The sequence below is a fragment of the Onychomys torridus genome, chromosome 16, assembly GCF_903995425.1.
Source record: "Onychomys torridus chromosome 16, mOncTor1.1, whole genome shotgun sequence".
Classification (NCBI taxonomy): domain Eukaryota; kingdom Metazoa; phylum Chordata; class Mammalia; order Rodentia; family Cricetidae; genus Onychomys; species Onychomys torridus.
The window spans coordinates 39,472,944-39,495,466 of record NC_050458.1 but is presented as its reverse complement, the minus strand read 5'-3'; positions in this window follow the sequence as shown (position 1 = coordinate 39,495,466).

Below are 22,523 nucleotides of genomic sequence, written 5' to 3'. Positions count from 1 at the left end.
ATGGTTTAAGGCACAACCCACTCACCTGCTCTCTCCAACCTGGCCTTGACCATGGGCTTCTTCAGTGCCTTTCTGTGCTCATGGCTCCAGATTATGTGTACCAACTCCAGATTATGTGTACCAACTCTATCTATCTGCCTCTCTCTCTCTCTCTCTCTCTCTCTCTCTCTCTCTCTCTCTCTCTCTCTCTCTCACACACACACACACACACACACACACACACACACACACACACACACACACGCCATTCTTTGGAGGTACTGGGCTTAATGTGTGCACCCTAAGAGCTCAGGCCAATATTGGAACCTCAATTCCTCTGTATGCAGTGTTAGGGGGTAGGCCTGAAGAGAGACTTGGCTCTGGCGGCATAGCTTCACCAGTAAGAGTGGGAGCAGGCCATTATTCCTCCCTAGCCCCTGGATTGCAGCTGCACTAGACCCATACGTCCCCTCCCCACACCACCCTGATGCAGCAGCCTGACTTTGACCTTCCCAGCTCCTTGAATGAACTACTTCCTTCTTAGTTACCCAGGCACAGGTATTTTGTCTCAGCAGCAGAAAATGAGCTGGGACAGGGTGAGGGGGTCACAGAACTACAGCCTCGTCAGCGTGGTGGCTGCTGGGAACAGTACATTTTCTTTCTTTCTCTTTTAAAATTATTTCTAACAAGGATGCTAAGAGACTGGGCCCATGAACCCTGAAGGCCAGGCCAGACCAAGCAAGTTCAAGCACAGGAAGTGGAGGCCACTGAAAAGACAAGGTACCTCCAGGGAGGCGAAGTGTTTATTGAATGGCTGGAGTGACTAAGTCTCCGCAGAAGCTGCCACGCCACCCACTGCACAAACCTCCAAGTGCCGAGGACCTTCTGAGGGATCCCTCCCTGTGGGTAGTTCCGGGGCTTTGTGAGCTGAGCCTGTGTCCCTCCCATCCCTGAGGAACTGTCACGGGAGCAGCGGTCAAGGAGGAAAGCTGCAGGCTTGGGGTATGCAGAAGGGAGGAGGAGAGGGAGGACATGGGAGTGGAAGGATGCCTTGTTAGCTGTGCTCTTTGCCTCCCGCCGTCCATTTGTTCTGAGTAATTGTGTGCAGGGTTGGCCTGGAGCAAAGCAAACACATGAAGCAATTCTGTGTCCTGATCAAAATGAGATGAGGTTAAGTAGGAGACCAAGTCCATGGGAAATTCAACTCAGCAACCCACTTAGTCCACTTTGGCATTGAGAAGGAATGGGTATGGAGAGAGAGGGGGAGAGAGATAGGGGGAGAGAGAGAGAGAGAGAGAGAGAGAGAGAGAGAGAGAGAGAGAGTCAGTCCAGCCAGTGTGGGTAGAACAGGACTCCAATTCCAGGGGAGCAGGGGGCTGCAGTGGCGAGGGGCTGGGCTAAGGCAGATGGGTACTGTGCAGTATCCCCATTGGACTGGATGTGCTTGGCACACAGAGAAGGCATATGCCATACTTATGTATGTGCTGTACTACCAGTGCATGTGGACTTGCTCAGACCTGGGCAGAGACCAAAGGTCCTCAGAGTTCCCGGCATCGGCTGTTCAATGTCCCAGCTCAGAGTGCTTGCCCTCGTCCTCGTTATCCCTGTCTCACCAATGGTGACACTCCCCTCGCCAGGTATGTCCTGCTCCAGGCCATGCACTCCATTTGCCTCCTACTGACTCACCTGGCTCATCCTGCTGACTGTGGCGTTCCCCCACAGAACCTAGAGCTAAGCTAGGCAGACTTTGATATAAGAAGGCTGACCTCCATAGAGAGCCAGGAAGGATGGGATGCCCAGCTTCATGACACTACTCAGTGCCTGAACAGAGGACAGAGACTCCATAGAGCGTACACACACACACACACACACACACACACACACACACACACACACTGCCTAACAGAAGTCCCTGGGTACCAGGAGCTAGGTTTTGGCTGTCCAGATGAGCCAATATGAGAAGGAATGATGAAGCAACCACACGTCACCTAGACCTCTAGCCCCACAGAAGAAGGCGTCTTCTTCATGGAGTCCCTGGTTCTGTGATCTGCGTTCCATGGCCAAGGCTGCAGAACCAGCACAGACCAGCAGTCAGCTGAGGACCCAGACAAGAAGGCTTCCCAGGGAACCATACCCCAGCTGACCTCAGAAAGGCATGGGGGATATGTAGCATGGGGAGTGAATGCCCAGGAAGGTGGGTTCTGTCCCCAGCTTGCAGGGATTCCGCCCAGGGAGAAATGAAGTATGGATAGTTCTGTCTCTCCGAGCTGGCGCAGAGAGAGCCACAGAGACCTCTGCCCCATTCCTGTCCTCAATCCCAGCTGTATTCACTAGGAGGAAAGAGGCAGAGTGGGCGAGGGGGACAGGTGAGGCCTGGTGAGGCCTGGCCCCATCCTCAGCTTGTATCTCTGAGGATGGCCTACAGGGTTCTTCTAGTGGCCAAGGAAGATCTAAACCTTTCCACACAGATCCTTGCTTCCCACCATACACAGCCCCAGTAGAAAGGCATCTCAAGGTCAATGATGCACATTGGCCATGCATAGGCTTCTGTCCTCGCTTAGTGTGATGGTTAATCTTGACTGAACTGAGAGAAGCTGGGAGGTTAGGAAACTCACCTCTGAGATACCTTTGAGTACTTAAGAAGGCCCTGGTTTAATCTGCTGATGGATTCAAGTATGAATGGACCATTTTGGGGGGTGATAGAATTGTCAATGGTGGGCTCTGGCTGGAGGATGGGTCACTGGAGCACGTCTTGGAAGACACCACTTCCTGTGTCTTCTCTGCTTTCTGCCTGCTGTGAGTGAGCAGCGTCTACCGGCAGTATGCTCTCCTTGTTGTGGTCCAGAGTGACAGTGCCAAAAGGCCACAAACTGAAACCGTTAGCCACACTGAGCCCTCTTCCCTTCATCTGTCTTGGTAGGTCCGGTATTTGGTCATCATAATGGAAACCTGGCTGACACAGAGACCCGGTGTGGGGAGAGACTGGTACAATGTTAGTTATTCGCACCAGAGCTGAAGCTACTGCTGCAGAAAACTAACTCTGCAAATGCCACCACCACCCCTGACTGACTGAGCCTGGTAAGGATACGGAGTCTGCCTAACACACTGGGCCTTGAGGAGGGAGTCTACCTCTGCCCAGTAATGTTTGCAAGACCACCTCTGAGGTCCCTGTGGGGTGGGGTGCCAATCACCACACTGTAGCCAGCAACAGAAGGGACTAACCATCAGGGAGACACCAGTCTAACATGATCTTCCAATATCTGTGGGTACCTTCCCCCACAAATGACAATTCTGGCCCCCACAGAGTTGTGGAAGTACTGGGAAAAGGAAAGTGGGGGCTTTTGGCATGTCTAAGTCCCACTCTGCTCCTATGGAGCTCAGTGTGGACCACTCCTGCAGACTCCAAAGTGACAGCCTAGATGTAGAGCAGGATATAGAGTGCTGCTGGGCAGCACTCGGTAGAGTCCACTGGAATGTCAGATTGGACTGGGGGACACTGTCAGCATAAGGAGTTAGGGGCAGACTTTGCTTCAGGGTACTCTGAGAGAGGGAGGGCCAGACTCCTCATCCAGCCCTGCCCCTGTACTCTCTACCTCATCCCTCATTCCCCTGCATCCCCAGTGGGGTCCCTGCTTAGCAAAAGAAGACACAGCCTTATCATTGTTAACTCAGCAGCTGTATTTAGCTCTGAAATCCCACCTGCGTGTCCCACACCAACCTGAGCCAGGTGGCATGTCACTGCAAACACAGCGACTGCCCCTGGGAACACTCAGTGTGACACTCAAATGCTAAGTGAGCTCCTGGCTGACTCCTTCAAACGTCACTTACTGAAGATGATGGGGGTTCTGCTGCGGAGCCCCAACCCACCCCCATTCTCATGTTCCCTAACCTGAGACCCAGACAGGCAACAGAAAGTAACCCCCCCACCCTGTTCTCCCAGAACATTGTGATGGGCCACTGAGATCCCAAAGAGCAGATAGCTGAATCTGCCATCCCTCTCATTTTCTGAGGCACAGCCATATCACAGAATTAGGATCTCTAGATCCTCATAGAGTCAAGTGATTCTGCAAAGCTCAGCTCCTACCTCCCCATGTCCCCACCTATAGTATCCAGCATGAGCAAGAAGCAGATGCTGACTGTCCACATTGAGATGAGGACCAGCATGCAGCATTGAGCTATTCCCTCTCTGCAGACAGATTGGCTGAGGCTGGGTCAGAACAGGCTCTGGAGCCCCAGATGTTCCATAGGGTCCCACATGAAAGATCCCAACTATAAGATCTTTTCTTGGCTCTTTCCTGCTCATCTACCCTCAGCAGCATATGGTCCCATGGTGAGCCTCTGACACAGCACAACCCAAGAGGGAGCAGAAGGCCTGTCCCAAAGCTGTAAAACCCTTTAAGGCATTTTTGGCACCTAAAATCCCATATCTTGGATGGAGACACTTCATACCTTTTCACAGGTCATGGTATCAGCCAAGGACTAGAAAGCACCTGTCAATGGATCTTGAACTTCCAGCCTTCTATACAAGGGAACAAATGTCTGTTGGTGTTTTTGGAGCTCTTGGTCTGGAGCATTTTTATCAAAAATGCCAAACAGACCAAAATACCATCTTATAACACACTGCTTGAGCAGAAGACTTGTGGTGTGATGTTTGTTTTTGCAGCCTGACCTCATCTTGCTGACTGATACACCTGTAACTCAGGCTGGGTATAAAGTAGCAGCCAAAGGCATCCCAGCTAGGAACCTAGGGGAGAGACAGGACCACTTGAGACTTCTTCTGGGGTTTCACTTTTCCCGTTTTTCAGAGGAGCTTCACCCATGGCACAGAGCCACATTTGAAAGACCAGACACTGCAATCCAACTTCATCCATGCCCCAAAGCCGCACAATCCTTATTTCTACAGCCCCATCACTTCCACGCAACTGAAAGGCTTTCCTTGGGTTCAGAGGCAGGCATCTGGCCCACTAGTCACTGTCAAACACATGTTGACTGGTCTGGGGCCCTGTCCTGGATGAACACATAGGCATGGGCCAAAGGGTAGAATGCCTCAACATAAGACCATGGCGAGTCCTATCCTGAAAGCTGCCTCCTTGGCAGGCCTCTACCCACAGACTTCACAAACCCAGTTGTTCCATTTCATGCCTGTTATGTAGATGGTTGAGTTTATAAGGAAGGAGCCCTCTCGCCATTAAACCACCTCATGGCTTTCTAGATTTGAGTGACAAGTCAAAGTGGTGGTCTTCCTTGGGGAAATACAGAGGAGAACACAGCTGAGGACAGAGGCAGGACACAGAACACTAGGGGGTCAGGCAATCTCCTCACCTCCCGCTGCTTAAGCCAGCGGTCCCAATGCAAGGGCAGCCTCATGTCATCAGCCTGCTTAGTCTGTAGGTGAACAGTCTATGAGCAAAACTTTTTCTTTGCCCACACACAAAAAAAGCAGCCAGGGTAAGGAATAGGAAGGGGGTATGGCTCTGGAGCCTGTGTTAGCTGTCTATGCTGTGTAATAAACATTCAAACACAGACCCCATGTCTTCAAACATCTACACTTATGCTAGGCTTGAGTATTCCTTGTAATGGCAGCTGGTAGGAGATGGACACAGAAGGGCTTCAAATTCAAGGCCAGCCTGGACTACATAGTAAGATCCTGTCTAGATAGACAGACAGACAAACAGATAGAACATACATACATACATACATACATACATACATACACACATCTCTGTTTGTGAATCCTAGGTTCCTTGAGAGGCCCATCTGGCCTGGCTGGTCTCTGACTCAGTTGCACAGGCCGGAAGTCATGCTTGTCCTTTATCAGCTTCCAGCCCCACCCACCCCACCCCAGGCTATAGAAAGAATTCATGACTGAGGCTAACAGGACCAAGACTAGTTTGGTGCTGTGTGATCCAGCCCTGTGTGACCGGCAGCCCTGCCCCACACAGTACAATTATGGTCAGTGTTATGAGAACCTTGCTCTGGGCTCCCCTCAGCTCCCCAGTCCTTGTGTTGGCCAGCAGAGATCTGCAGAGTGTGGTAAGGAAGACAGACAGACTATCCCAAGGTAAAGCAGAACAGTCTCAAGGGTGAGAGTGAGCAGCGGCCCAAGGGACCCCTGCAGAAACACTCACAGACGGAGTGGACAGTGCCTGAAGGACCACTGTGCCAGCTCACGTGTTTGCAAAGGCTCTGTGCTATTTTCTTTAAGTCTCTAGACTTTGAGGCAGCTGCCGGAGGGGCATTTTTCCACCCAGGTGATTGACATGCCCATTTGGATTAAGTCTGAAGGGAGGGGATGACAGTTTTATCAGAAAGGCTCTGCTGGATGGCAATCTTATGATCTTCTGGACAGTTTAAAATATCCTGTCTCCTCACAGGGCCAGCGATCCAACTCAGATCCCGATAATCGAAGTTCTGCAGCTCCTGGTTTTAGATGCTGTGGATTATGAGGGAGGGGTTCGTCCTCAATGACCTTCAGGACTGCTGATATCCAAGTAACAGTCTAACATTAGCGCAAATGCCCAGCTCTGACCACCCCACAGGCTACGCTTGGCCACCATCTGATAATATCAATGAAAGAGATGGGGGGCGGCAGCGGTGTCGAAAGGTAGAGAGGTGATTCAGTCCAATACTGGGAAAAGGAACAAAGGGGTCCAGGGAACACAAGCCTGTCTTCTGTGTGCTGACATGAAGTTTAGGTTTAAAGAAAGGAAGAACTGAGGACGTGGGTGAGGCAAGAGGTCTGAGTAAGCAGTCCGGGTCAAAGTACGGCCCTTGATCGATGGATTCTGATTCTACAAGATGATTGGAAGTTCTTGTTGCTTAAGGGACCAATTGGTTTGTACTAGATTATCTGCCCCAGGGGGGAAGCTCTCCATCGTCAGTAAATGCCCCCATCCTATAACTCTGATGTTCTGGAACCTGGAACACAGAAGCCAGGTCACCCCACACAAGGACAGCACTGCTGCCATCAGCCTGCCTGGTCCACAGGGATGACAAGACTTTAGGAACACATGCCTCACAAGGCACAGGCAAACCTGCATGGGCAGGGTTCCCAGGGCACAGAAATCCATGGGCCGTCTTGATCCCCCAAAGCCCAAGAAATAGGAGACAGAGCTTGGGTCTCTGGTCTCCCCCAGGCTCTCACAGTGCTGTGTGGAAAGGCAGCTTCAGAGGGCTGTGGTCATGGGCTGAGGGTTCCTAGTTTTCTTTCTCTACTCCTGGGATAAACACCATAACCAAAAGCAACTTGATGAGGAAAGGCTTTATGTATTTCATCTTACATGTTACAGTCCATCTTGGAGGGAAGCCATGGCAGGAACTCAAGTCAGAAAGAAATCTGGAGGCGGGAATTGAAACAGAGACCACAGAGGAATTGAGCAGAGGTACTGGCTTGTTCCCATGCCTTGCTCAGCTACCTCTCTTATACAATCCAGGCCCACCTGTCTAGGGATGGTACTGCCCACATTCGGGCTGGTTCTATCACATCAATCAGCAATCAAGAAAATGTCCCCACAGACATGCCCACAAGCCAATCTGATAGAGAGAGTTACTTGATGAAGATTCCCCTCTCTTCCCAGATATGTCTATATTTGTGTCAAGATGATAAAAACTAACTGTGACAGACTGATTCTGTATAACACAACATTGACCCTTTTCCTCTCCTCTCTCAGGCAGAATTCCGCCAAACACTTCCAGAGGTCGGTTAGGTTTGGTGTGGTGTGAGTGGAGCAGGGTGCTGCCTGGAGCAGAGGCAGGACCAAAGGACACAGCTGGTGTGCAGTCATCCTGGAAACACAAGCATCACAGCAATGCTGCCACCTAGACAGAAAAGGCCTGAGAGGAAGGAAGTCCATGGCCCCAAGCCGAGCTTCCTTCCACCCACAGAGGAGTCAGCCTTCCCACTCCCAACTCCCGGAGCTTTGAAAAGGGAAAGACTGAACACAGCACCAGGCTCTCAGGGATTTCCAGAGTGTGCTGTGTGCTAAGAGCTCAGGTTTCCACAGGCCCAGGGGGCAGAGGGGCCGAGGGATGTGGCTGCACCTGAGCTGGCCTGCTTGCTGCACACCTCAGACCCAGCCATCCAGGGTTGACACTGGGTACCAAGGACAGTACCCTTGGCTGGGCAGGAAAGCTCCAGCAGAGGCTGGGGCCAGGAGACAGGCACTTCCTGCCCGATCCTCATTTCTCTCCCTTTCATGGGAGATTTCCGCCTCAATTGTGGTAATTACTCCCTACTCAGGCTCATTCTTCCTTTCATTCAAGAAGGGGAAAAGCACACACCAGAGACTCTTTGGAGGAGGGAACTCTTTGAGATGGTGCATCTGTTCCCTTCATGGGGGCGGCGCCGGGGTGGGGGTAGCGACTCACGGTTCCACTCTTCTGTCCTTGTCCCTTCTCCATGTGGCTTCTAGTCTACTACCCAAGCGTCCTTACAGCTCACCCCCACCCCCAGGGCTGCGTAATCCAAAGGTGGCATGGTGTGGCAACTGCAGGCTGGCAGGTGAGATGGGGCATCTCTTCTGGCAGAAGATGAAGAGAATAGGGTCAGAGAGGCACAAGGCAGCCGGCACTCCCAACCAGCCCTGAGGCACCAGAACTGACCGAAGTTGCTGGAAACTGAAGCATTCATCATTCAGACAACCTGGGGTGCTCTTGCGCTCACCACATGGTGAGGGAGATCAAAGCATACATTCACAAGTTTGGCTAACTGCTACCAGGCACTTGGGTATGCTATGTGGGGAGACACTGTCCCCAAGGTTCTCAAGGAATGTACTACAGTCCAGCAGGAGAAGGAAACAGAAATCACAGCCACAACCCAGGAAGAGGTGGCATCACAGAGCAGGGTACTCTAGGACCCAGGCACAAAGCTAGTGAAAGATCTCCAGGGTAGTGGCATTTAAACAGGCCAGGAACACCTTGGCATAGACCACTCAAGGCAGCCTGAAGTGAAGCCTGAAGGCACCGCACCTCACCTCCCACAGAGACTCAGGCCTCTCAACACACTGCTGAATGCTAGAGCACTTAGTATGATTTATTAATCTGCCAGGAGCATTTTGGGATCTTAATGTGGTGTTTAGAATCTATTTAACTGGGTAACACAAACCCCATACACCAGGAAGGCATAGATCACATGCATTGGACCTTCTAGGGCCTACCTGCCACTCCCACTCTGTTCCACTCCATGGCCCTCATTTGGAACAAGTGTCCACTACATCAAAGAAGACATCACTGTGGGCTGGGGGAAGCATAAAGCGCCCCTGGACATCTGTGATTAGAATGCAAGAGGGATGGTCAAGGTAATTAATTGTTCTTAACTTTGAAAAAAAATTAGTTTTCCATCAGCTCCCACACGCGTGCGTGAATCCTATCTGCTTATGTAAATAATGCTAACAATGATAACATTAATTAGCAGAATAAGACTTGTGCTCACCCGGCTGCAGATAGCAGGTAGTTGGGGAGAGGATTAATTTCTATTTTAATTAGAAATGTTATGTTTTCGGCAGCTTGGCCTCCAGCACCTGAGCAGTGTTCATGTCCTGGGACAAACTCTGCTTCCTTCCAAATGTGGTGACTTCTGAAAGGACACCGGGGGACATTTGTGTCCAAATGGCATCCCATGCCAGCATAGAGCTGGCTAACGACAGAAAAAGAGACAAGATAAAGGTAGTCTAGCCCAAAGGGCCACAGAGCCTATCCAGGGCCAGCTCCTCAACCTGTCCACCCACTCATATTGGCCGCAGTTGTCCCAGGTTGCGGAGGCAGGTGCAGCCAGCCCCGTGATGTCATGGTGGAGGAGCTGCAAGGATGTGGATGGGTATCAACCGTGGGAGGGGCATTTGCTTCTGATGCACCCAAGGCAGGAGGATCCACAAGGTCAAGACTGGACATAATAGATCAAATGACTGCAGATAACCCCTGCCCTAAAGGGTCATTATTAAAGGCCCTATAGGGTCATTCCTGCTCCACGGTGCTCCCTGTGTTGTGCTTACATAAAGAAGGGACCAAGACTCCTACACGCTGTGTGTCTGCAGCATTGTGCTGGCTTTGGCATGACAGGAATGGGCGATGGACCTGGCTGCGGATGTAGGTGCATGGGAGGGGTGGGGCTTGTTTCTGTTTGATCCTGCAGCCATACAGAAGGCTAAAGGATACTGCCCAATGGACAGTGATAGTCAGGCACAGACTTTCTCTCCCCTGCCCACCTCCCAGGGGAAAGTTGAGCAAGCAGGTCCCCATACTTAGAGAGGGGAACAGCAAACTAAACTGTGTACCTCAGATTCCCACACTGAACCCCAAAAAGCTGGTTCCCCAGGCTGAAACTGGATTTTGAAACTATGCTTTGAGGAAGTGATGGAGGCAGGATGAGGCTATTGGACTACCGTCTGTGACTTTCGTCACACAGCCTGGCAAACCATCCCGGGATGGGAAGCTGCCATTTACAGAGCAAAGAAAACTAAGACGCCATGTTGTAGCAGGAAGCATATCCCAGATTGGGTTTGCCATTCCACCCCAAAGCAGAACAGAGGCTGGCTGGCAGGAGGGAGGCTGACCTTGGATTGGGACTGGTTGCCAAGATCTGGGTGTCCAGAGGGACACTCCTGCTCTGTCTGCCCTGGAGCTTGCTACTCTTTCTCCTGTAACAATGGATCTCCAACTGTGCAGGGAACCATGGAGCCAACGAGAAGTGCTTCAATGAGTTCCTAGGCCTAGTCAGACCCTTTGTTCATTGTCTCTCAAAGGTGGGCAGCCAGGGACAAGACATCCTGGGTCTATCAGCTGGTACACTTAGACCCTCAAGCAGTCATGTAGGTGTGTGCCCCCATGAATGTATGTTTGTGTGATATGTGGACATGTGTCTGAGTCAATATGAGTGTGAGAGATGAGTATGTGGATGTGTTGGTTTGTGTTCATTTTGTACATGTAATACTCTGTGTGTGTGTGCATGTGCATGCATCTTCATGAGTCATTGTCCATGTGGCAGGTGTAACCATGGGGTCCTGACTGCCTGAGTCACACCACTCTCTCCACTCCACCCAGAATTAGATGACTTTGGTCAGGCCTCACAGCCCTCGACCCTCTCCATCTTGTACAGAGAATGAGTCAGGGTGCCTAAGACTGAGTGACTGATGAAGACAACTGTTGGTGCATGCCCTGGTTGCTGGGAGGAGACCAAGCCATGGGAGATCCACAGCCTTCTTGCCCAAGGCTCTCACACACACAGTCCCTTCAGGCAAAGGGACAGCCTTGATCACTTCTGCCGGGCATCATCCAAGACTAGCCACCTCAGCAAGCTGCTAGCTAGCTCTCCCTGATGATCCGTCTCAACTCTAGCAACCTTCACATGAACCTCAGCATCTGGCTGGGACCAGGACACACCCAGTGTTCCCAGAGGGCTACATCACACCCTGATCTAGCAACTTCCATGGCTCCTTAGCACCCCAGCGAGGAGATAACAGATGTGTGAAATAGCTTCCTTCAGAGAGGGCACCTGGTATTGAGTAGGGAGTAACAGGCCCCCCACATTTGGCTGTGAGAGGCGGTGCTGTGTTTGATTAGCAGCAAATGCAGAGGAAGACGTCTCTTACTAACCAGTCCAATAAAACCCCAAATTCTCACTCAGCTGACAGCTGAGGCCCTCATGCATCTCCATGGGCGGCCATTCAATCAGTGGCCATCCACGCATCAGCTACACTGCACCAGGTGCCAGGATGTGAGGCGAACAAGAAGCCATCCCTAAGAACTTGGCAGGGGGTGGGAAAGGGCTGTGGACTCGGGGACTGGGACGATGATGGAGTCAGAAGCCATGGGCAAAGGAGATTCTGCCTGGCCAAGAAACTGAGACATGCAGACCCCCTCCCTGAGGTTCCTGGGCACACCCCACCCAGAAAACCCAGTGTCTGGGCTATAACCTAGATACACTGCCTTGCCTCTCCTGTCTCAGTTTCCCCATTTGTGAAACGCACTTTGGAGCTTCTTGTGTCTTCAATATTCTACTGCCTAGTATGGAGTACACTGGACTCCTCTAGGCCCATAGCTGCTCTGACTAGGGTCAGGCCCCCAGCCTATGCTACCTCCAGTGGCTCCTAAGCCCCCAAAGTTTCCAGAATCCAACCACCTGCTCTCAAGGCCTCTAGAGCCCCCAGAAAGCCCTCCGCTAAGAGAGCTGTTTTAGACAGAAAGCCCTGTCTAAGAGGGAGCCACCCAAGTTTCTGAGGCCAGCATAGACCTAGGATTACAGACCAGCACCCTGGCTGAGGACAAGGCATTCTCAGGAACCTGGGGTTGTCTAGGGGTATCTGGATCCCTACCTCACTCTAGAGGAGAAAGCAGAGCTGGATGAGGGAAGCCTTGCTCCAGCAGCAGCTACTTGTTGCTTCCTCGAAGCTCAGCTCTGCACCTGGCAGAAGGCCGGAACTCTGTCCCTCCAAGTGAGTGACTGAGTGGAAGCTCCGCCTACAGCCCTCTCCGGCAATCAGGTTCTAGGAGGCTGATGGCTACCACAGCATGTGGTTACCTGGACTGAAGAGAGAAAGGACTTAAATCCCTAGAAGGGACCCTAGAAGCAGAAGGGGGTGACTAGGTAGAGCCCAAAGTGGGCCTCACACTCTTCTCAGGTCACCCAGTCATTGACCATCCCAGCCCTGAACCCCTAGACTACCCAAGACACTGGCCTCACACCACAAGGCCTGAGGTTTGGAAGATGAAGATTCACCACCAGCTCCCTGGGTCCAGCCCTGCACAATATCCAGAAGATTCTGACCATGATAAAACTGACCTTGGGAGCTAGTGTGTGTCAGGCCCGCCTGTCCCCAGAGCTTTAGATCCATGCTCTCCTCTCACATAACCCTTTGGTGATATGGGACCTATTAACCTCCCATTTTACAGATGAGGCAATTGAGTCACTGGGAGATCGGCTTGATGGAGTCAAGAATTGGGCTGAGCCTCCTGGCTCCGTGTCAGGCCACCTGGGATGGAGGGGAGAGAAGAAGGGAGAGGGGGTAGCCTCATCGGTCTCTGTTCCAAGCAGCTTCAGATGTGACAAATATCCAGGCTGAGGAGCTGGGCAGCCACATCTGTGAGCCAGCTAAGCTGAAAAAGAGCTTTGATGGGGGAGGTCCACTAACTACAGTCCCTCTGTTTCACACATGAGTAAACTGAGTCCCTGAGATGGACCCAGCATAGACTGCAGTACCCAATGAGCCAGACCAAGTACAGGCAAGAATTCAACCTCCAGCAAGGTAACGAATGAATGAATGAATGAATGAATGAACGAACAAACAAACGAACATCTGTTCCCTACAAAAGGCAGTGCACATCCCCCACACACTTTGACTTGAGGAGGTCCAGTCCTGTTCTGTCTCACCTTCTGTGGGACCTGGTGGATTCTTGATCTCACTCCCCAGATTTCCTTACCTAAGGCAGGGAACACACACATGCCAGATAAGTCCTTTGGGATGCCCTAGGGTCAGAGGTGCAGCAGTTGGCACAGGTTAGTGCCTCCCAGCCTCAGGCCGTGTCCCTCCTCCCACAGTCTGAGTCAGTGGCATGACAAGCAGCAGAACCCAGGCCCATAGTGCTCAGACTGGCAGCTAGAGAACTCCAGCGAACAGCCCAGCCCCTCCTGCTGCTGGCTGCCTGCCGCCCCCTTGAGGCAGCATCTGTTCCCAGCAGGGGTGGAGCTAGCACCCAGCTGCTATTTTTGTGCATGTTGGGAGTCTAAGAGCTTTGTCTAGACAGCTTCAGGAACACAGGGAGAACCCTGACCTGGCCTGCCCTGTCCCGTCCTAGCAGGAGCAAAAGGCACCCTCCAAGTGGGATTTCAACTCCAGAGCCATTTTTAAATCCCCAGGCAGTAAGAAGGAAGCAAGATTACAAGCTTGCGCTCTGCAGGTCACAGGAAGAGCTGGGACAAGAACCCAGAAAGCACCAGCTTCTACCATGCTACCCCCAGCTACAGCCCTTCCTAGCCAGCCAACCAGTCCCCACTCCAGCATCATGGGGCAGTGAGAAAACAGGTCACGTGATAATGGCCAGGCTGCCAGCCCCAGGTGGGTGTCACTCAACTGTGTTGCTCCCCAGAGGCCTGAGCTGCAAGAAAGGGGACCAGTCACTCAGTATGTGGCCCTAAAGAGCTCAGATTCCCCTGTGACACTGAGGGAGACCTCTTTCTTGGGGTCCTCAGGAAAATTGTCACTCCCAGTAGGCACTGGTACCCAGCACTCTGCATACACCCAGGCCCAGAGAAAACTTTCTGGAAATATGGCAGTAGAGCCTCAACACCACAGGTAGAGTGTCTATGGGCATGGTGTCTCTTGAACTCAGTGTTACCAGGCTCCAGTCAATCATTTTAGGTCCATAATTCTCACAGCAGAAGCAGAGCCGTGGAGGAGGCAAGACAGTCCCCAGTCCTCCCGGGAAAAGACCACCACTACTTGTGTTTCTCACTCAAACAAGGATACAAGAGCTCTCTGAGAACTTCTGCCCTCCTGGGGAGCCGCTGAGTGTCCTTGTGCTTCAGGAAGCTGGGGACAGGGCTGAAATGTGTCTACCTACTTGGTTTGAGCAGATAGGAGAGGGCCTCTGGCAGTGGAATGGCTGGGACCTGCCTTGAGATAGAAAACTGCCCCACAGATCCAGGCTCAAGGTCAAGATTTTGTAAAATATATATGTTTCCCCACACATCTTCAAAAGCAGCTGTAAGTGAAATGAACCACTTTTGGTTTGTTGGATGTTTGCAAGTGTGTGTGGCTGAGGGTGTGCTGCCTGCCTGAGGCACGACTCCAGGCCACCACTTTGATCTCTCTCCTGCCTCGGGACCTTCACCTGCCCTTGCTCCTGCTCAAGCCACAGGGCAGGTGGCACCCAGCGCGGTCACCAGGAAGGGCAGGTGCAGAGGATCGCAGAGCATGTGTACCGGAGCTGCCGGGGCAGCAAGGCTGGCGCTCAAACTGTGATGTGTGCACACACCAGAGAGAAAGGACCTCACAAGGGCCCCAGACTGCACAGTAGGAGTGTTGCATGCCAGAGCTAACCAGACCTTGGGATTGGGAAACTTTGGTGGCACTGTTCCCATGGAAACTATGTAGAAAGAGGGGCAGCTATTCCTAGGGTATAAAGATAGAATGACTCTGGTACCGTGTCTGACCTGGGATCCAAAAGAACCTTCGGGTTAAGACAGGAGAGGGTGTTCCTGGAAGAGAGGACAGTAAAATGAAATACCTGTAAGTAGAAAAGGGTGAGATGGACTGAGATCTCCCAAGCCCTCCACCTTAAAGTAGGAGGGCCGTGGAAGATGGGATGAGCCCTCTCCAACAACGTGATTGCATGAGCCCCAGGATCTTCAGGACTCTTCAGGCTGCCAGAACCTAACATGAGCATGCTAGAAGAATGACCAAGGACACTCACACACTCATCCAACAAATACCAAACACTCACTCCGTCAGAAGAAGACCCCTGGAGGAAGAAAGGAGACGTGTGGACATTGAGGAGGCTGGAGGAAGAACTCAGAAGCCCAGATGATGGCAGTGTTGGCTTCCTCCGCTGACCCTTGGGAGCCACTAAAGGTTCATGCATAAAGAAGAACCACAGCAACGTCACCATTGTGCAATGGCATCTTTGGGCTGTGAAGTCAGGTTTGCTGACATGCCAGCACCATAAGGGACATGGTCTGCCATGCCATGCCCTGCTGGCTCAGTTGCCTCAAGGGAACAAGCTCAGGGAAACCCTTGGGATTCTAGCTGAGTCTCTACTCAGAAAGGTGTCATTTTTTTTTTTTGGAAAAAAAAGATGTAAAAAAGGAGACTTGTTAAAGAGTCAATTGCACCAATTAGAGCAGCTTTTCTTTGGGCAAAAACTCATAAATATGGCACTAAAATATGTAATTTGCATAATGTTTTCATTAATTTGGTATTTTCACTATTACCACAAAATAAAAATGGTAGATCCCAACATTGGAGACCTTCTACCAGCACCCTTCTGGGCGGAGTCCCTGCAGTGACCATCTACCAGCAGCCACAGGCACAGACCCTGAAGTCATCCTCTACAAGCACCCAACCAGACACAGTCCCTGCAGTGATGACCTGGGTGACAGTTATTCCCATGCTTCTACCTGGCAGGTAACCCACTAGGTGAGGCAGCAACCCATAAGGCTGCCAATCACAGCAGCCTGTTAGACCGATAGCAGCTGATTGGTCCAGGCTGTGACACACCACCCAATGTGGACCAGTCAGGGACCTTCCCTGGGAGCCTTTTGACATAGGCCTGAGAAACCTTCCATTTTTTTCAATGGAGCTGCCATGGGTCTCTTCTCTCTGCCCTGCCCTAGCACTGTGGAGAGCCAGCAACTTTCCAAAAGCAAGGATGGTGGGCTCAGGGCAGGGCTCCAATCCTCCACAGACACTCTCCACAGTGCTTTCCCCAACATTTGTAAACCCTCCAGGGGGTCACTGAGCACCCAGGCATCCATCCTGCTGTCTGTCTTGGGAGGTTGGAACAAGACAGCCTGATGGCCCAGCTATAATCCTGAGCAAGAAGTCACTCCATCTCCAAGAACCAGTATTTCATGACCTCTAAGAAAAGAAGAACAGACCCTGCCTACAGGAGGTTGGGGAGGTCAGAAACAGGCATGTCATGTTTGGCTTGGTTGTGCAGACCTCTAATTCTGGCTATTTAGGAATCTAGGACAAGAGGATCACAAGTTCAAGGCCAGCCTTAGCATTTAGTGAGAGCCTGTTTCAAAAGGCAAAAGAGGGGATGGGGCTGTAACTAAGAAGTAGGGGTACCCAGGACTCCTGGAAGAGCTGGATGTCAATGGTCACTCCCTCTCCTTCCCAGCATTCCTATGACACTTCCCTCTAGGGCCAGAAGGGACACTCACTAGGTGAGAGGCTGTGAATTAAACAGAGGAGGGTGCATCAGTACATCTCACACAGTAGCTTTAAGGACACCTACCAGGGATCCCAGCCCATCCCCAACCACCTTCCCTAAGGCCCACATCATCATTCCAGAGCCCACAGGTCTTCCCTGAATGTCCCACCCACCAGGTTCATCTGCATGGAGACACTAGCAAAAGGTACTGAGGCCTTGGTACATAGTCTGATGTGATCAAAGTTCGGTTTCACTGAGGTCAGAGCACAGGCCATGACCAGCAACTGTACTAAGGTTCAGATGGTGCCCAAGATCGGCTCAGCCTATGGCAGACATCACCGCTCAGCCTAAGACCAGGGTCAGTGCTCAATGGTCACTGGGATCAAGCCTCGGCCTGTAAGCGGGGATTAGGGCTCAGTGCTTGGCCAAGATCAAGTGTAACATGCAGCCCAGGATCAGGGCTCAGCCAGCAGCTAGGAAACAAGTCTTAATAAGAGGGAGCCACCTCACCCCAACCCCAGCACTCAGCTCCAGGGCCTGTGTGCCATAAAGGCAACGTCTAAGAGTCTCACACGAACTAACTATCAAGTCTGATGACCAACCACACTTCTATCTGTCTCTCTCCCTTTTCCCATTCCCAGCCCAGCCAGGCAGCAGGAGAAGGTGTAATTAAAAATCAGGTTTGTTAACGCGAGCACAACGTACATAATATTTAAAACATCCGAGCGCCTTTAACTCACTACCAACGTGCGTTTGCTCATTAAGCAGGCTTTTTTTTTTTTAACAGCAGCAACACTGCAAATAGCTCTTATTAAAATGCTCAAAACACCATCTGGTCCTTCACTGAGACTCCAAAGCTGTGGAGGTGGCCCAGTGTGCCTGGAGACATGGAAATTCCTGACTTTCTCTGCTCCTGACCCTAACCAGGGTTCTAGGTTCTCATCTGCAACCTCACCCTCCCACTGACTTCATCCTCACAGCACCCAGCTTTACAGGTCAAGGTACAAGGCTCGACAGGGAGATGTTTGCCCCAGTCAACAGCTAGGAGAGAATGTGCAGATCTGAGCCTGGGTCCTTCTGACTTTCATCCAGGCTTTCTCCAGGAGTATATGAGCAAAGAAATGGGAGCCTCACCAGCCTATGCAGCCAGAAACAAAGATGGCACTGTTCCCTCAGAATGTCCACCACCATCACCGAGGCTTGGAGGTATGGGTTGGGAGCCCATACCTCAGTCAGAAGACCAAGCAGGCACATGTGGAAGTATTTTACAAACTCTCCAATGAACACAGGGTCAAATGAACACAAGGTCAAAGGGACTCTGGAGCTGTCCCTGAAAATGAGACCATAACCTGGTGGGGTGTTGTGGGGTGTTGGGTCTGGCCACAGCTGCTGACCTTCCGGTGCTGGACCTCAGTGGGAGGAATGGGTAAGGTCACTGTGGAGAGGAATCGAAGAGAAAAGAAAAGAGACGTGACAGGACCCAAGGGCTCATGAGGCTAGGGCAAGCCTGTTCGGCAGCCTGCCAACTCTGCCTCCGTGTGAAATGCAGGTCATTACTACAATCCAGGGATCCCAGGTCACATCCTTCTGGACCAGTTCTCTATATGGAGACCGGGCCAGTCCTCTACCCACTGCCTCAGTGTCTCCTCAACGTGAAGTTCACAAGGCTACAGTGACAGAGTGTGAGACTCCATGGGAAATCCAGAGTCGCAAAGGCCTTCCTGTTACTCACAAGGAAAATAACATGCGTGGGAGCCCAGAGACACAAGCTCACATGCATGTGTCAATCACACTGACTCTTGTGCACTCCTGTGTATACAAGCGAGAACATGTGTTTACACACAGGTACACACATGCACTCACGCAGGTTAATGATATGGCACAGTATATGCACACCAGCAAATATATTTGCATACATGTTCATGGCACAAGCAAACAGACAAAGCAGTATACATGCATGCCAGCAAAAACATGTGATACACATGCATGCATACACAGGCACACGTGTCCACACACATGGCATAAGCAAACACAGACACATATAGAACAGCATTATGTATACACATGAGTGTAGAATGCTTGGGTTCCATGTCTGTGTTATACTTATATCCCGTGTTCCCCATGTATATGTGGCTTCAGCCAGCAGTGAGTGTCATCAGGTATGACACTTGTTAGAAAATAACAGCCAATTTTTCAGTTAAAAAACTGATTTAAAAGCCGGGCAGTGGTGGCACACACCTTTAATCCCAGCACTTGGGAGGCAGAGGCAGGCAGATCTCTGTGAGTTCGAGACCAGCCTGGTCTATAGAGCAAGATCCAGGACAGGCACCAAAACTACACAGAGAAACCCTGTCTTGAAAAAAAAAAAAAAAACTGACTTAAAACATGCTCCAGTGAAACAAAAATATAGAAAGGTCTTCAAAAGGACCACATGCAGAAATCCTCTCCCTCATCTGTTTTCTGGGTCCTTAAAGGGGAGCTGGCCTCAGGTCCCACAGGATAATACACACATGTAAACCCAGCCCTATGCCCCTGTGCACCCTGCCACTGTCCCTACTGATCACTTAGAAAGCATAGGGCCCTGACCACAGCTCTATCCACCCCAAAGACAGAGTAGGACTTGGCTAGAGGAGGGGATATGGGAAGCATAGGCCCCCTTTTCCAGCACCAGTCCCCAGCAATAAGTGGAAAGTGTCAACTGATTCCCAGCTGTTGTTGCCAAAAAAAGAAAAGAAAAAAAAGCCCTCGGGGTTTCAAGGAAAACTCACAACAACTTTAGAAAATGTGAGAACAAGATGGATGTTCCGTTTCTCTGCGCATTCAGCCAAAGCCAAGAGCCTGAGTTTACCACATGCATTTTTGGAAACCCCTGGAAGTGGGCTGGGCCAGGGGACCTCCTTCGGGTCTGGCATTGTTCCTCCTCAGGCCAAGCTGCCTTCCTGAAAGGAGACGTCTTTCATTTCTCTTTATTCCCAGGAATAATGGCTCTTGACAAGGACGACTCCCACAAGCAATTAGCAGTGATTAATGCAGAAGTCCGCTGCAGCCTGGAGGAAGCTCTCCAGGAGGGGTGGGCAAGGCTGGCATAGCCATGGCCTTGGCACAGGTACTGAGCTCCAGCAGGAGGGGTGTGGAGACACCCAGACTCTTGTCAGTGCTCTGGGACTGGGCGAAGGGCATGGGGGAGGATGGCAGGCTGGGATCAGAGGCCACCATGTGTGTTCTTAGTCTACCATGTGGCTCCTCCAGTCACAGACACACACACAGAATATGCAGACAGATCCAATTTCCTGAATTCCTGGAAAGTCTATCAGGATATGTGAGACAGGGTCTTTCTATCTACACAATGGTCACTTCACTTCTCAGGGAGAACAGGATGCAGAGACTCATCTGCCCGGGGATTTGGGACCCCAAAGTTGGAGCCAGATACACTTCTTGTCTTTGCTGTATGCCGCCGTTTCCACCACTGGAACAATAGGAGCCACCATGAGGCCTAGGGCTGGGGAGTCATTTGGTATTGAATCACTACTATCACTCTGGGTCAATCCATTCACCCCCATCTCCTGGGGCCCACAGCTGCACACACCTGAACTCCAAATGTCTGATAACCCACACACACACCCGGCCCCACCCCTAGCTGCGAGGCACCTCATCTACCCCGCCCTCCTGAGATTCTTGCTTCTCTACCAAAGCTCAGAGAGAAGGGACACAGGGTTGTCAGTTCCTTCTCTTAACTGAATTTTAGGGCTCATTAGTGCTCTGTAGTTAGGGGGGCAGGGAGCACTCAACACCTCAGCAACAGCCCAACTATTTGGGCTTGAATTGAGCCTCAGCAAACTGCCAGGAACAGCCCTGAAGAGAAGACCCACACAGAGGCTAGTGTTTGCCAGTCCATTTTCCTGATGAGATGCCCAGGGCCTGCCTGCCAAGAGCAGGGATTTGAGGACAATTATCCTGGGGCCTTTCAGCACTCAGCCACCTGTGCCGTCCTCCCTCATGGGGCTCAGATCCCCAGCATACCCTAGAAGGCCTCCAAAGCTAAGACTCAGCTGTTCCTCCAGCCTTAGACTTCCCACCCGCTCCCAAGTGTGGTAATGACCTCCACAGAGCCACCTTTGGGCATCAGGACATCACTCCTGAGCCAACTGTCCTTGCCTTCAGGTAACCCCAGCTAGCCCCAGATCCCTCCTCCACCTGAGGTGACAATCCAGACCAGGCTCTGCCCCACCAGCTCACTAGCATGACTCACAAATGGCTTTCACTCTCCCATCTATCCTGCACATCTGGTCTTGCCCTCAACAGCAAGACATCCTTTTGGTTTCCAGATCTGTAGATTCCCAACCTTGCATTCACCTTCATTGCCCTACTTAGGGAGCCTTCTAGACGGTTCTTTGCCCCCTACAAAAACTATCACTCACCGTGTGTGTGTGTGTGTGTGTGTGTGTGTGTGTGTGTGTGTGTGTGTGTGTGTGTGTGTGCGCGCACGCTGTACACAGAGTTGGATGTCTTCAGTTCACAAGTACTCCCTTAGGGGTGGGACACACTCAGCCTTAGGGACACACATCCTAACCATCAGTTTATGTCATTGCTATGTTGCATCCCCTTTCTCAAACCCCTAGGGAGTACACACCTTGCTTCTGTCCTCCATCTCTAAACCTTTCTAGCCAGACTCTCGCCATACCTCGCCATTTCTTCCTGAGTTTCCTGTCCTGTCCTGCCCTCTGCTCCTATCCCCATCCACTAGGGCCTGTGGCTGGTTGCAGTGATACAGAGCTTCCTCTAGGGGGAGCCTGGCTTCTTCCTGGGGAGCAAGGGTTGGAACTGTGGGCTTAGATGGACATCCTGGGATTCTGTTCCAAGAGACTACATCCTGCCTGCTCACACCCTCCCATACCCAGATTCACAGGCTAGGAAACTGAGGCACAGAGAAAGAAGGCCATTTAAAAAAAACTTCCCAAATGAGCCTAGGTTTGTGGTGGGGCAAAGCCTGCTGCATGTTGTAGCCTGGTTGTCACACAGAGTCCGAGCCCAGAAGGACCCATGCTGCTTTAATGAGCCCTATAGCCAGAGCGTCCTTGCTCCATACACCATGCTGCCAGGAAACAACCTCACACAGAGGTTTATTTCCTGTTCTTACTACAAGGACCCTAACCCCAGGACTCAGACTATGAGAAACCTGGGCACAGGCAGCACCATCAGTCACCAAGATAGACAAGAAAGGGGTTTCCATGTGCTCACTCAGACCATGTATTTGGCCCACAAGCGGCAAAGTCATGGTGCCTGCATTTCAGTGGTTGTCAGTGGTCACCTACTAACCCCACCTGCTCATAGCCCAGGGGGGGGCAACCACACCCAGAAATGCCAGTAGATTTCAATTGGCTACTCAGTGACCTGCAGAGATGACCACATGGAGCCCACCTGACCATTCACAATAGATCTGCACACCATCAGTCCCAACCTTGGCCTTGAGGTCTTTATCTGGGCATTAGTATCTACCCCCTACACTGCTCTCCTTGCCAACCTGCCTCCCTGCCTTTGCTGAACACAGGCTTTATCTACAGGGGAGGGACGTAAAGTAGGTCCTCACAGCGACTCAATTACGCCTCCATTGGAAAGTCTAACACAATCAATTCAGGGAGCCGGCCGACATCATAACATAGTAATTAGGAACAACTTCC